The following is an 11334-nucleotide window of genomic DNA, read 5'->3' on the forward strand; positions in this document are numbered from 1 at the left end:
CATGTCCTTGAACTGGGGGAGGGGCGTTGGGGTACTTACAGCCAAGCCTGGACTAATTTACTTTTTTTCTTTATATCTGATTCTCTTATGGTATGAAAATTCAAAAGTTCGCATTTAAATTAACTACTCTGCATGTAAGTAAATTACCCTACATTGTATTAAAAAAACATAAAGATGATTGTTTGGAACAGTGTAGTATGTTAACCTTAATTTCATAAAAATATCTCCTCTAGGAGCCAAATACACAAACAAGACGACCTGTTACAATTACGGACGGATGTAATTTTAAATAAGCTTTTTTTTTGCCACTCCTGGGTTTTTGGTCATATCTTGCCCTCAGTTTATACGTATGTCCTTTATATCAGACCTTTTTTTTCCTGACAGACTCTTCATTTGATCTGTCTCTTTAGATTTTGGATGCAAGAGAAGAGCTCAGAGGTATGGAAAGTTACTCTTCCCTATTACAATAATGATATGTAAATACATGTAACATCCTCAGCCCCCTCTGTAAATAGAGCTGGGCATGTTGTCCTTGACTTCCGAGGCTGCTGTTACTAAAACATCTCACACAAATGTAGACTCAGTTTGAACAGAAATGGCCTTCCTGATTTGCTTTTGGGTGGCAAAGGAGCAGACTGGTGTTATGTACATAAAACCTGGTGAGACCACACCACCAAAACAAGCTGACAAAATAATTGAGAGAGCATCTTTGGAAGTATGCCTTTACTAGTACAGGAAAAAGGTATCTTCTTAATCTAGGTTCACTAACCTGTTTTCAAAGACTTGTGAATAGCAGGTTGTTTAGTTTTAACTTAAGTCAGCAGCTCAAGTTCAAAAGTTGTGAACCTGATACTTTAATCTGGGCGAGAATGCTCAGTGCTCTGAGGAGGCAGGGGAGGTTCTGCAGGAGGGAATTGTGGTGATAGGCTGCAGTATGCTCCCATGGGGTCCCAGGGAAGCAAAGCACTGCAAATTCTTCCAGCTGGATCTGTGGCCATGTTGCCCTACCCCAGACTGGGCTGATGTGTTACACCCACAGCCAGGCTAGTTGGCTTAACCACTACAGACTCGCTTTACTGCAGCAGTGAAGGCAGAAAGCTTTGACATATCCATCCCTGTGGTGGGTACTGCTGTGAAACCACACAGGACACAGCCCACCTGAGGTGAGAAGGACAATCTCTGAGGGTTCAGAAACTCTCAATGTCACTCTTCCTAGAGAAGTGGTTGCACTCCCATTAGGTAATGGGGAAGTGCTTTTGGGAACTTCACCCTAAACTCTCTTGGAGTCCAGTTTTTATTGGAACAATATTTCCCCCCTTGCTTCTTTGTCAGCTTTACATTGCAAATATGGAATTTTAAGTGGTTCTGATATGGACCTGAGAAAATAATCTTTCTTTGGAGTAAAATTTAGGGTATTCATTTAATGAATTTTTTTTAAACAACAGTTGATTTTTAGTCAACTGATTCTATTTATCAACCTCCATCTGAATTATTAAGAATTAGAGATAAAATAGTTTATGAATTAATTCTTACTTAATCCCTGTCTGATTGGTCAAGCTCTGAGCAGGCAGGTTGGTAAAATCTCTGGCAAGCTGACCTGTGATAAATTCACCCCTGTCTGCTCTACAACAAAAGCACTCAGATCCCTCTTAAAATAAAAGGGATTAAAAAGATAATAGACTTCAAAATCAAGAGCGTGAAGATGTACTGTCCTGCCGGCAAAGACTAAACGGTGGCCATGCCACAGCAAAACGCTTTAATCTTGACATACAAGGTCAAAATCAGAACATTAGCCCCACCACTGTACATCTTTTACTAGGAAAGTTTCCATTTCCTTCTTGACAAGTACAAATGTCTGTAACTGGCACTGTGACTCTGTTCCTTTTTGCAAGCCAACACTGTTTGTAAAATTTCTTTAAAAAACTAAACCAGGATTTAACCCCTTATTAACTTGAATTGGTGGAATCTTGATTCAAATAACCTCTTTCACATTGCTTTCTCCAAGTGATTTTTCTTTTCAGCAACTTACATTTAAGTGACATGTTTTCTGACCAATGTGGCATATTTTGCATATAATTTTGCCTAATGGGTACTTCAGTCTGTGAGCAAATAATATTTCTTTTCTTCCACATTTATTCGTCTTCAGGAAAATCTGGTTTTACAGCCAAGGTTTTTCGGACTTAAGTACTCTATTTCACTGTAATACGATCACGTTAGTGCCAAGATATATCAATTGCCTGAAAATATTGGTGTCTAAAAGGTTTGATTTTCTTTCTTTCCTATAATTGAATACTGTGCAGATGGAGTTAGGGATTTTTTTAGAATAACTGAATTTTTTCCTTCATCTTTCTCACTGTTGTTTTTCCCCATTGTGAAGTTTTGTGCCTATTTTGCTTTCCTGTTTTGTTAAACTACCTGGGGGCCACAGAAACATTATTCAGTTGTGGGTCATCCACTCAGGAATGTTAGATAAAAATTTCTGTGAATGTCACTATAAAGCTGATATTAATTTAAAATCTTTTTGAAGTATGTGGTAACAGATTTCAAATTAGTCTGGAATGAAGATAAAATAAATAGAAGTATTTTTGTGGATTTTTTGTTCATTAGGTGGCTAACCTAAAAGAGGATAATTTCATCAAGTATTTTGATGAAATAGTTCTTGTTTTCTGAATAGCAGGACTATACACATCCCAGGATGTGCTAAGAGATGGGTTGTCCTGGGAGTGGGGCATGCTGGGTTTTTTGCTCTAAGGCCCAGTATCTTTGGTAATAGATGGCAGTAATCTCAGGAAACTACCAAGGCAAAAGACCTATGGTTCTGACGTTGCCACTGAATAGAAGGAGATTGTTTGTTTAATTTTCAAACTGGCTTATCCTCAAATTTGCCATTTTGTCTTCATAAATTTTGGGAAGAATATGGAGAACGTTGCCAGAGCAACCACTACATCCTGAGGAATTGGAAACAAAATACAAGAAGAAAATAGAACAAATATTCCTTAAAGGAAATTAGTGTACTGCATTCAGTGCCTTGTAAATAAGCACATCACAACTACCCTGGTTATCCCTCAGCAGGTAAATGCCCTGGAGCATTAAATGTCAGCTACAGTTAAACTACATACTCAATGTCCCCTCCAACATCAGTGTGTGCTAACTCTGTTTAGGGGAAGGCAGTGTCAACAGAGCACTGCCCACTTTGCTCCTTCTCCTGTACTCCATCAGAGAGTGGAGGGAATTTCCTGACATCTGCAAAGGATTCTTCTCTTCCCAAAGTGATAATATATTTCCCTTTGATCTCCTTCCCTCTGGGGCCATACAGCTGGCATTGGGTAGAGATGGGTGAGTGGGGAGGCTCCTGTAATCATGGCTCACTAGCATATTCTACAAATGTCATGGCTTGGATCAAATGTAGCCAGGAGTCCCTGAGACAAAAGGTGGGGATCTGTGATTTAATCTGCAGTCCTATGTAACTGGTGTAAATTTCACTGAGAACCTGAAAGAGTCATCAAACGTGGAGGAAAACTCACATACACATTGACCTGGGAGAGAAGGATGAATGGTCATCCAGAAAATAATTCAAGAATTCAAACTGCTGCTGTTCTCTGTCCACTCAGCTGACCCCTGTAGCTTTCTGAGTCAGTAAGAGCAATGCAAAAGAGAGGCATGCAGTACAGTGCTGTCAAGTATTTTAATAAATGGCCTTATTGGGGATGAAAGACTGAGAGATGGCTCCTACCCAGTACTATGACTGGACCCTCCTGATTGTCCTTCCAAATGACAAATGACTGTTTCTCTATTGAGAAATCAATTTATAACTCACTTTCAAACTCTGCTACAGTTGAGATGATTTGGCTGTATGTTTTGCTCTTCAGGCTCATCCCTATTGAAAAAAAATCCAGAATTATTTTCCCATACTTGGACAGCTATATGGGCTGACGCTTCCAGACTCTCTCCCCAGAGCAAGTTCTCTGAATTCATACAGCTCAAGTGACCTTTCCAGTTCACAGAAGTGACTAAGATTCCCAGCAGTAGTGCAAGCTTTGCAATGGGAAGATTCATCTGTACACGAATACATATTTATACACAGGCCTGTACATATACTATACACACTCACATACACAGAATATGTATATGTGTATGTATAAAAATACTGCTTGGAATTTCAGCTCTCATGTTCCTAAGCTCTGTGTCTATATAAGTTATGGAAAATCTGGCAAAACTCAGAAAGTGACAAGCATATTTTACATTCACACAGCTCATCTGTTGAAGCATGATTTTAAGAGGCCCTAGTTATCTAAATACATACTGTAAAACGAATGAGTAAATGGGTTTCTGGATTAGGATTTTATTCAGGTTGTAAATTTTTAGAGACTGGGACTGTTTGCCTGATTTTGTACGCAGGCAATAGATTTTGGTCCCTAGGAGGTGTCTCTGATGGAATAATTATAACCATTCCAAGAACTGAGAAAATGTACTAAATATTACTATACTATTTATTTTCCAGTTTAATTTGCTGAAATTTTCCAGACAGCTCTTCAAATAATAAAGCAATAGCAAATATCTTTTTAAAAATAGTAATTTTCCTTTGATAGCCTTCTTTGACAAATTCTTGAAATAAACCATCCAATGTTTCAGGGCAGAGAAAACTATAGGTTCCGTTATCAGATTCAAGTTTTACTGCTTTTAATAGGCTAAGTGGCAAGAAATTTTTCAAGACAAAACCCCACCCAATCTAGCCAATACAATCTTCCTCAAGTTGTTGGTAACATTTGATAAAACTCTTGTTTTCTTTTGGGTGAATGAGTAGCTCTAAGGGGTCTTTCAGCATATGCCTCTGGTTGAACACTTTGGGACACTGTTCAGTTCAAGAATGGCAAACCTGAAGTTGAATGTCTTTAAATCTATAGGTCTTGAAACTCTGAGCATAACAGAGAAGGCAGGCCAATGTAGTCAGTGGAGCCTAAAGCTCACCAGCCATGGGAGATGAAATCCAGATGTCTAGGGAGTTGGAGTCACTAGAGGTACCACAGACACCCAGCAGCTTCATAAGGCTGGCAGATCTGATGTGGGATGCAGGAGAGACCACGTGGCATATCCCATTGTGCTTAAATCAACATAACTTAACTGAAGCCCAGCTGTATGCCATGAACCAAGACATGCTCCACTGCGCTGCTGGTTAAGAGCTTTATTCTGTTGCCTGTACCTGTCATTTCAAAGCATTTGAAGAGCCTTAGGGTAGCCCAGACATTGATCAGTGGCTGGCAGATGTGACCCTTGCCTTTCTGGAAGAGCAGCTGGAACAGCCAGCTCATATTAGGAGGGCATTTCAGTTGCCCATCAGTGACTGTTGAACTGCTCCCCCGATCTCATGGCAGTAGAGGGAGTTGAGACCCCAGTACATCTACAGAAGCCTTCAATTATCCAAGTGGCCTCACAGCCCTTTCTGTACCAGTCTGAAATTTTCCAGTGATGTTTATGCCTCTACTTCATTCTTCTACTATTTATCCACCCGCTGCCCTGCATTCTCTCTCCTGTGTATATGTACTTTGGCTTGCGTATTTTGCCTGGACATTTTTAGACTTACCCAGCATCTTCTCTGCTGGCTCACACACTCAGTCCATAAACTTTCCTTGCTGCCAACCAGCTTCCCATCAGAAACTTTCCACATGGCTCCCAGGCAAGGCATGAGGAGCATTCTTCCTCCCATCCTACTTCTCTTCCTTGGGGGAGACCAGAAGCTAGAAAGCAGCAGAAGCAGGAGCTGGAGATACCACCACATTCCCTGACAGCCCTTCTTTGCTGGGCAAAGGACATCAGAACAACTTCATCTGTCTTTCTGGCAATAATCTCATACAACATATAAACACAATGGGTTTGGGTTTGTTTCTAGGGAAGACTATAGATACAGTTTCTTGTAAAATATAATATATGTTGTACTTAAAGAGATCATTAAATAATTATTGGCCTTTCTTTCCCAGGGAATTAAAAAAGTATTAAGTTGGTATTACTGGCCAGGTCAAGCTGGGCTAAAAATTATTTAAGGGACTAAAATATACTTACAAAATTCTGTCACTTTACATCTACATGTCTATATATTTATTCAAATGTCTGTCACATTGCCATTGAGGCAGCAGTCAGTAAGTTTGAGCTCTGCAGTTGAATTTCCTGGAGAGATTAATTCTAGCAATAACCCAAAGAGGAAATAGAGACAGCAGTTAACTGTGGCAAGAAAAGAAAGAGAGAAAGAAAGAAAGAAAGAGAGAAAGAAAGAAAGAAAGAAAGAAAGAGAGAAAGAGAGAAAGAGAGAAAGAGAAGAAAGAGAAGAAAGAGAAGAAAGAGAAGAAAGAAAAGAAAGAGAGAAAGAGAGAAAGAGAGAAAGAGAGAAAGAGAGAAAGAGAGAAAGAAAGAAAGAAAGAAAGAAAGAAAGAAAGAAAGAAAGAAAGAAAGAAAGAAAGAAAGAAAGAAAGAAAGAAAGAAAGAAAGAAAGAGAGAAAGAAAGAGAAGCAAAGAGTACTGTTTATAGAGTTACAGTGTCCTCTGTGCTTTCAGACTGAGATGAACACGTCACAGCGTTATAAACTTGCCTGCAGGCTAAACAGCACCTTCCAAGGAGCACAGCTAAAGAATAATGGTACAGTCGAGAAGGACCCCAGCCCCTGCACAGCCTTCCCAGAGCACCCTGCCACATTCTCCTCCAGAATATTTACCTCTGATGAGAACAAAAACATTTTTAATGTTTCGTCTGTCTCAGTTTGCTTCTTCATGAATGCCCAGCTGATTTCTTCACCTGTCCAGACCAGCAAATCCAGATTCTGTTCTGTATGTTTTATTACATTTCTGCCTCATATATGTTAATAAACACTGAATGTTGTATTAAGGTGTTTTCTTTTTCCAGAAATAATGTGGTATTGGTTTTACCCTATTTGACTGTCAGCCAGGCCATAATCTTCTCAGGTTCCAATTTAAAATTATCATTCCGGTGTTAAAGGTTTCCCAGGGACTTGTCAGCTCCACAGCAGCTTCCAAACAATGGTATCTTTTCTCTTTATTCTTACCAAGTGTGCAGATATCAGCATTGAAAAAAAAAATTAAAAAGAAATTAAAAACACGGTGAGAACAAACTGTGGGCCCAAGGAATGAATTTACAGCAGTCATGATGAATTCACTAGGCTCATTGCATTAATTACCATATGAGACATCTTATTTCTTTTCATTGTCACAGTGCTGTGGCAACCTCTGAGCAGGAAATAAAACCAAGATTTTTTTTTTAAATGAGAGCCTAATTGAAGATACTTAGAAAAAGGAGCATATGTCACCCTAAGTTTCTGAACTTGGGGTGTTTTTGAACAATAGCTGCTTCAGATTTTGGGCAGGTAAATAAAGTCACATTAATTTTCCTGTTGCTGTGAAAGATCTGTTGCTGGTCTTTATCTCAGCTCATGTAAAGGCAGCTGATGTTAGAGTAAATCAAAGCCACACCTGCAGCAGCATGGAGATGTGTCCTTCCAGACAAACACAGAATCCAAGAGGTCCATGCTCTTCGTATCAGAATTCTTATTCTACAGCTGCTTTGTAAGATGGCTAAAGCTTTGGCTAGGGAAAGTTTCCATTTGCAGTATTCTGGCCCTACAACTTCAGTGATTTTTCTTCTCCTGTTTGTTTTACTGAAGTATTCCTATTATCTGTTTTGTTTGTGACCTTCCGTTTCATTGTGGCTGCTGCATGCAGATTGGTGACACAGGATCACAATGCAGCTCGCAAGTCAGGCCCAGATTAGCAGCAATCTGCAGTCAGACTTCAATTAGCTGAAAGGATGATGTTTCTTGACCGTCTGGTGTTTAAATGAACTGAAAATCAAAACCCTGTTTTTCTTGATTCTCTTCCAAATTGTACACTACAGTTTGCCTCATTAAAGATTAAAACAGATGTCAGTAAAAGGAGATAAATCTGAATCAAATTTGAAATCCAAATGGTCCTGAACTCATCGTTTAGGCTTTTCCAAAGCATAGGAGGAAGCACTGAACAACTCAGATTCATGGGATGAAAGTAAGAGGGGATGTAGGGGCTTAGGAAGACCCTTCTTTCACTTGAGTAGCTCTGTAAACTCTGTCTGTGGGTAGTAAGTTGCAGCTGAGGTGCCCACTTTAAATCAGCAAAGATGCTCCACAAGGTGTGGGTAGATATGGTCCTGCAGAAATACCTTTCTCCCTTTGCCTTTGAAGAGCTGACAGAGCCACCTGGATCTCAGAGCTTAGGTGCTTTTCTTTCCCTGCAGTAGACCATAAAACCAACAGAATACTGCACCTGTCTTTGGCAGTTTAGTGTCTGAATTGAAAAGAACAGAGGGAAAAGGCGAGGCAGAACACAGAGTTTCAATGAAATCATTGCAGCTAATCCAATATGTAGTCGTAACAGCATCTAGGTGCCTACTCACTGTGTGGAATATAGATACAATAATGAGGAAAACTGTTGGGGTTTTGTTTCTTGGAACATCATTCTGCTTCACCGTGACCTTCTCAGTTAACTTAATAAGCCAAGTATCTTTATATGAAAACAGCTCCTTAATTTCCACACTAGAGAATACACAGCCTTATCACTTATTATAATTTTGATTATGAAACAATTGTTTTCATAAGCCTCACTTTTCTGTTGCTTGCAGCTATGAGTAATTTTTTTTTAGGCTACCACTTCCTCATGCTTCCTAGTTCCTCAGTAATAATAGGTGAGGGTTATATTTAAAAGAAGATCAATTTGATCCTGTTCCAGTGAAAGTTTTTCAAATTTTTGTCATTGATGTGTACGCTGTTAATTGCAGAGGTTGGACATGTAGTTTGTAAATACACAGGTCAATGCAGATGCCTTGTTTGACCTAACATTTCTTTTCCAGTGTAGCCTTTTCTTCTGGTCACACAGTCTTCTGGTACTGCTTCAAGGGAGCCAGATGCCTTGGGCATAAGGGCTGCTGGTGAAGCCCAGAGATCCTCTAGGTTTGTGCCCTTGATGGCTTTCCTTAGGGTGGAAAGGAATACTTTTGGCCGTGGGGAGTAAACCTTCTTAAAAATAGTCTTGCACATTATCTCTGAGTATTTATTTCACTTGTATTCTCCAGCTCTCGTTTTTCTTCCAAAGTTGTGGATCCAAAAGGTGCATTTCCCCTCAGGTCCCTCCAGATCTTGGTCTCCTGCCCCCCTACTGTGCCTACTCTCTGCAGGGGCTGACTGTTCCCACTACTGCACTGTAACTCCCCAGTGGCACCAGGACCCTTTGGAAAAGCCACCAAGACCTGATTTTACTCTGGAGCTTAGCAGGTGATGCTGAGCTTGTGGGAGAGTAGGAGGCATATCAAGCTGAGAATGCAGCTGACCAGAAAATGTTTGACATTTTGTTTGAGTACAAATGTTCTCTTACTAAGAACAGGCTTTGACTAGTAGTTGAGCTTTCTCCTCCTTAATATTAATCATGAGGCAAAGATATTGCACAATTCATTCTCTTAACCACGTTTTTAAAAATGCAGTAAGAGCCATCTATGCTTTTTTCCTGTACCACAGAGGGCTGTGAGGAAGAAATTTCAGGTGTTACTTAGAGGTGTGTGCTGCTGAGTGCTTTCATACAATACTTAAAAAGGAGGTGTTTATGAAGTCCCAGCAAAAGACTGAATGTCTTTCCTTCAGATTCTATGAAAAGATAATTAGATAATATTGTAGATCTCAGGCTATAGCCACCACTGTCTGCACTACCTCCAGGCCATTTAACATGGCAATTTCCTCTGAGAGTAGCTGATATATCTGATAAATCTGTGGTACATTGCCTTTCTGTGGGCGCTGTCACCCTCACCCCACACCAGCCAATGTCTGCACAGGGACGAAATGTGTTTTCCAGCCCCATGAATAAAGGTTGTATAGTTGTCTTTTTCTCAAAAATCCAATTTGCACAATCCTAAATTCTCTCATTGTCTACGCTGATGCCCATCCCATTCTGAACATTCAGGCCCTCTGAGAGAGGAGGACAAGAAATTTCATTTCTGAATCATACCATTTTGTTAAAATACATTAACATTAAAACTTGCTATTCTCACATTTGTATTAAAATGCTATATAGTTCTTGACCTCTCTCTGTTTTTGGCTTCTGTTTCAATGCACAAGCCATCCTTTCCCAAAGAATTAGAAGCAAACTTGAGGTGAGAGGAAGGTAAGGAAGGTAGGTGCAGTACTTTTGCAAACCAGCAAGCCACTTGAAGGAGCTTATTAGTTCTCTGATTGAAAGGACACAGTGCTTGTTCACAGTTAGAAAGTTAAACATAAGGTAAAAAAATAATTAAGGGGACTTTGCATAACAGGAAAGCTCATTGGGATTCATGGATTTATGGATGTCAAGTGTTCTCTAACCCAGTCCTCCTCAATGAAGGGGAGTCTTCCTTCCAACACTCCTTTGCTCTGGTCTCCTGGGTCAGATATTCCCAAGGGCTGATCTTGTCAGTGCAGACCAGTGCAAAGAGGGCATTCAATAACTGTGCCTCTCTGCATCCTCTGTTGCCAGGGCACCCCCTCCACAAAGTAACAGGCCCAGTTTATCTTTAGTTCTCCTTTTTCTATTTGATGTATTTGAAAAAGCCTTTCTTGTTGTCCTTGACATCTTTGACCAGTTTTAATTCCAGATGGGCCTTGGCCTTCCTTGCCTCATTTCTCCTTACTCTGACAACCTCTCTCTATTCATTCCAAGTGGCCTGACCCTGCTGCCATCTCCTATGTATTTCTTGCTTACTCTTCAGTAATGACAGGAGCTCTTTATTCATCCTTGCATGTCTCTTGCTCCCTTTGCTCAATTACTTGCTCATCTTGATGCATCTTTCTTGAGCCTGGAAGAAGCGATGTGTGAATATCAACCATCTCTCTTGGACTCCTTTTCCCTGTGTGGGATGCTTCCAAGGAGATCCCTGAAGACGCTAAAGTGATCTCTCTGAAGTCCATGGTTGTCATCTTGTTGCTTCTCCCTCCTGGCCCGATACTGAGCTCTACAATCTCACTGTCACTGCAGCCAAGGCTGTGCTCAACCTTCACGTCTCCAACGGGGCCTTCCCTGCTAGTGCAGTAACAGCACACAATTCCTTGGAGGATCCTCCACTACCCGTGCAGGACATTGTCACCAATACTTTCCAGGAGTCTCCTGGACTGTTTGTGCTTCACTCAGGACTGGTTGCAGCTGGATGGATTGACAAGCTATGTCATTAAAACAAGTAATTGAAATTAATTTTGAGGGAAATATTTAATAGTCTTTAAGACTTTTGAAACTCTCTAGTGCTTGTGAAAGACCCTACATTTCCCTTTTCTGTATGCTTGG

This window comes from Geospiza fortis, unplaced genomic scaffold (genome assembly GCF_000277835.1).
Source record: "Geospiza fortis unplaced genomic scaffold, GeoFor_1.0 scaffold190, whole genome shotgun sequence".
In the NCBI taxonomy this organism is placed as follows: domain Eukaryota; kingdom Metazoa; phylum Chordata; class Aves; order Passeriformes; family Thraupidae; genus Geospiza; species Geospiza fortis.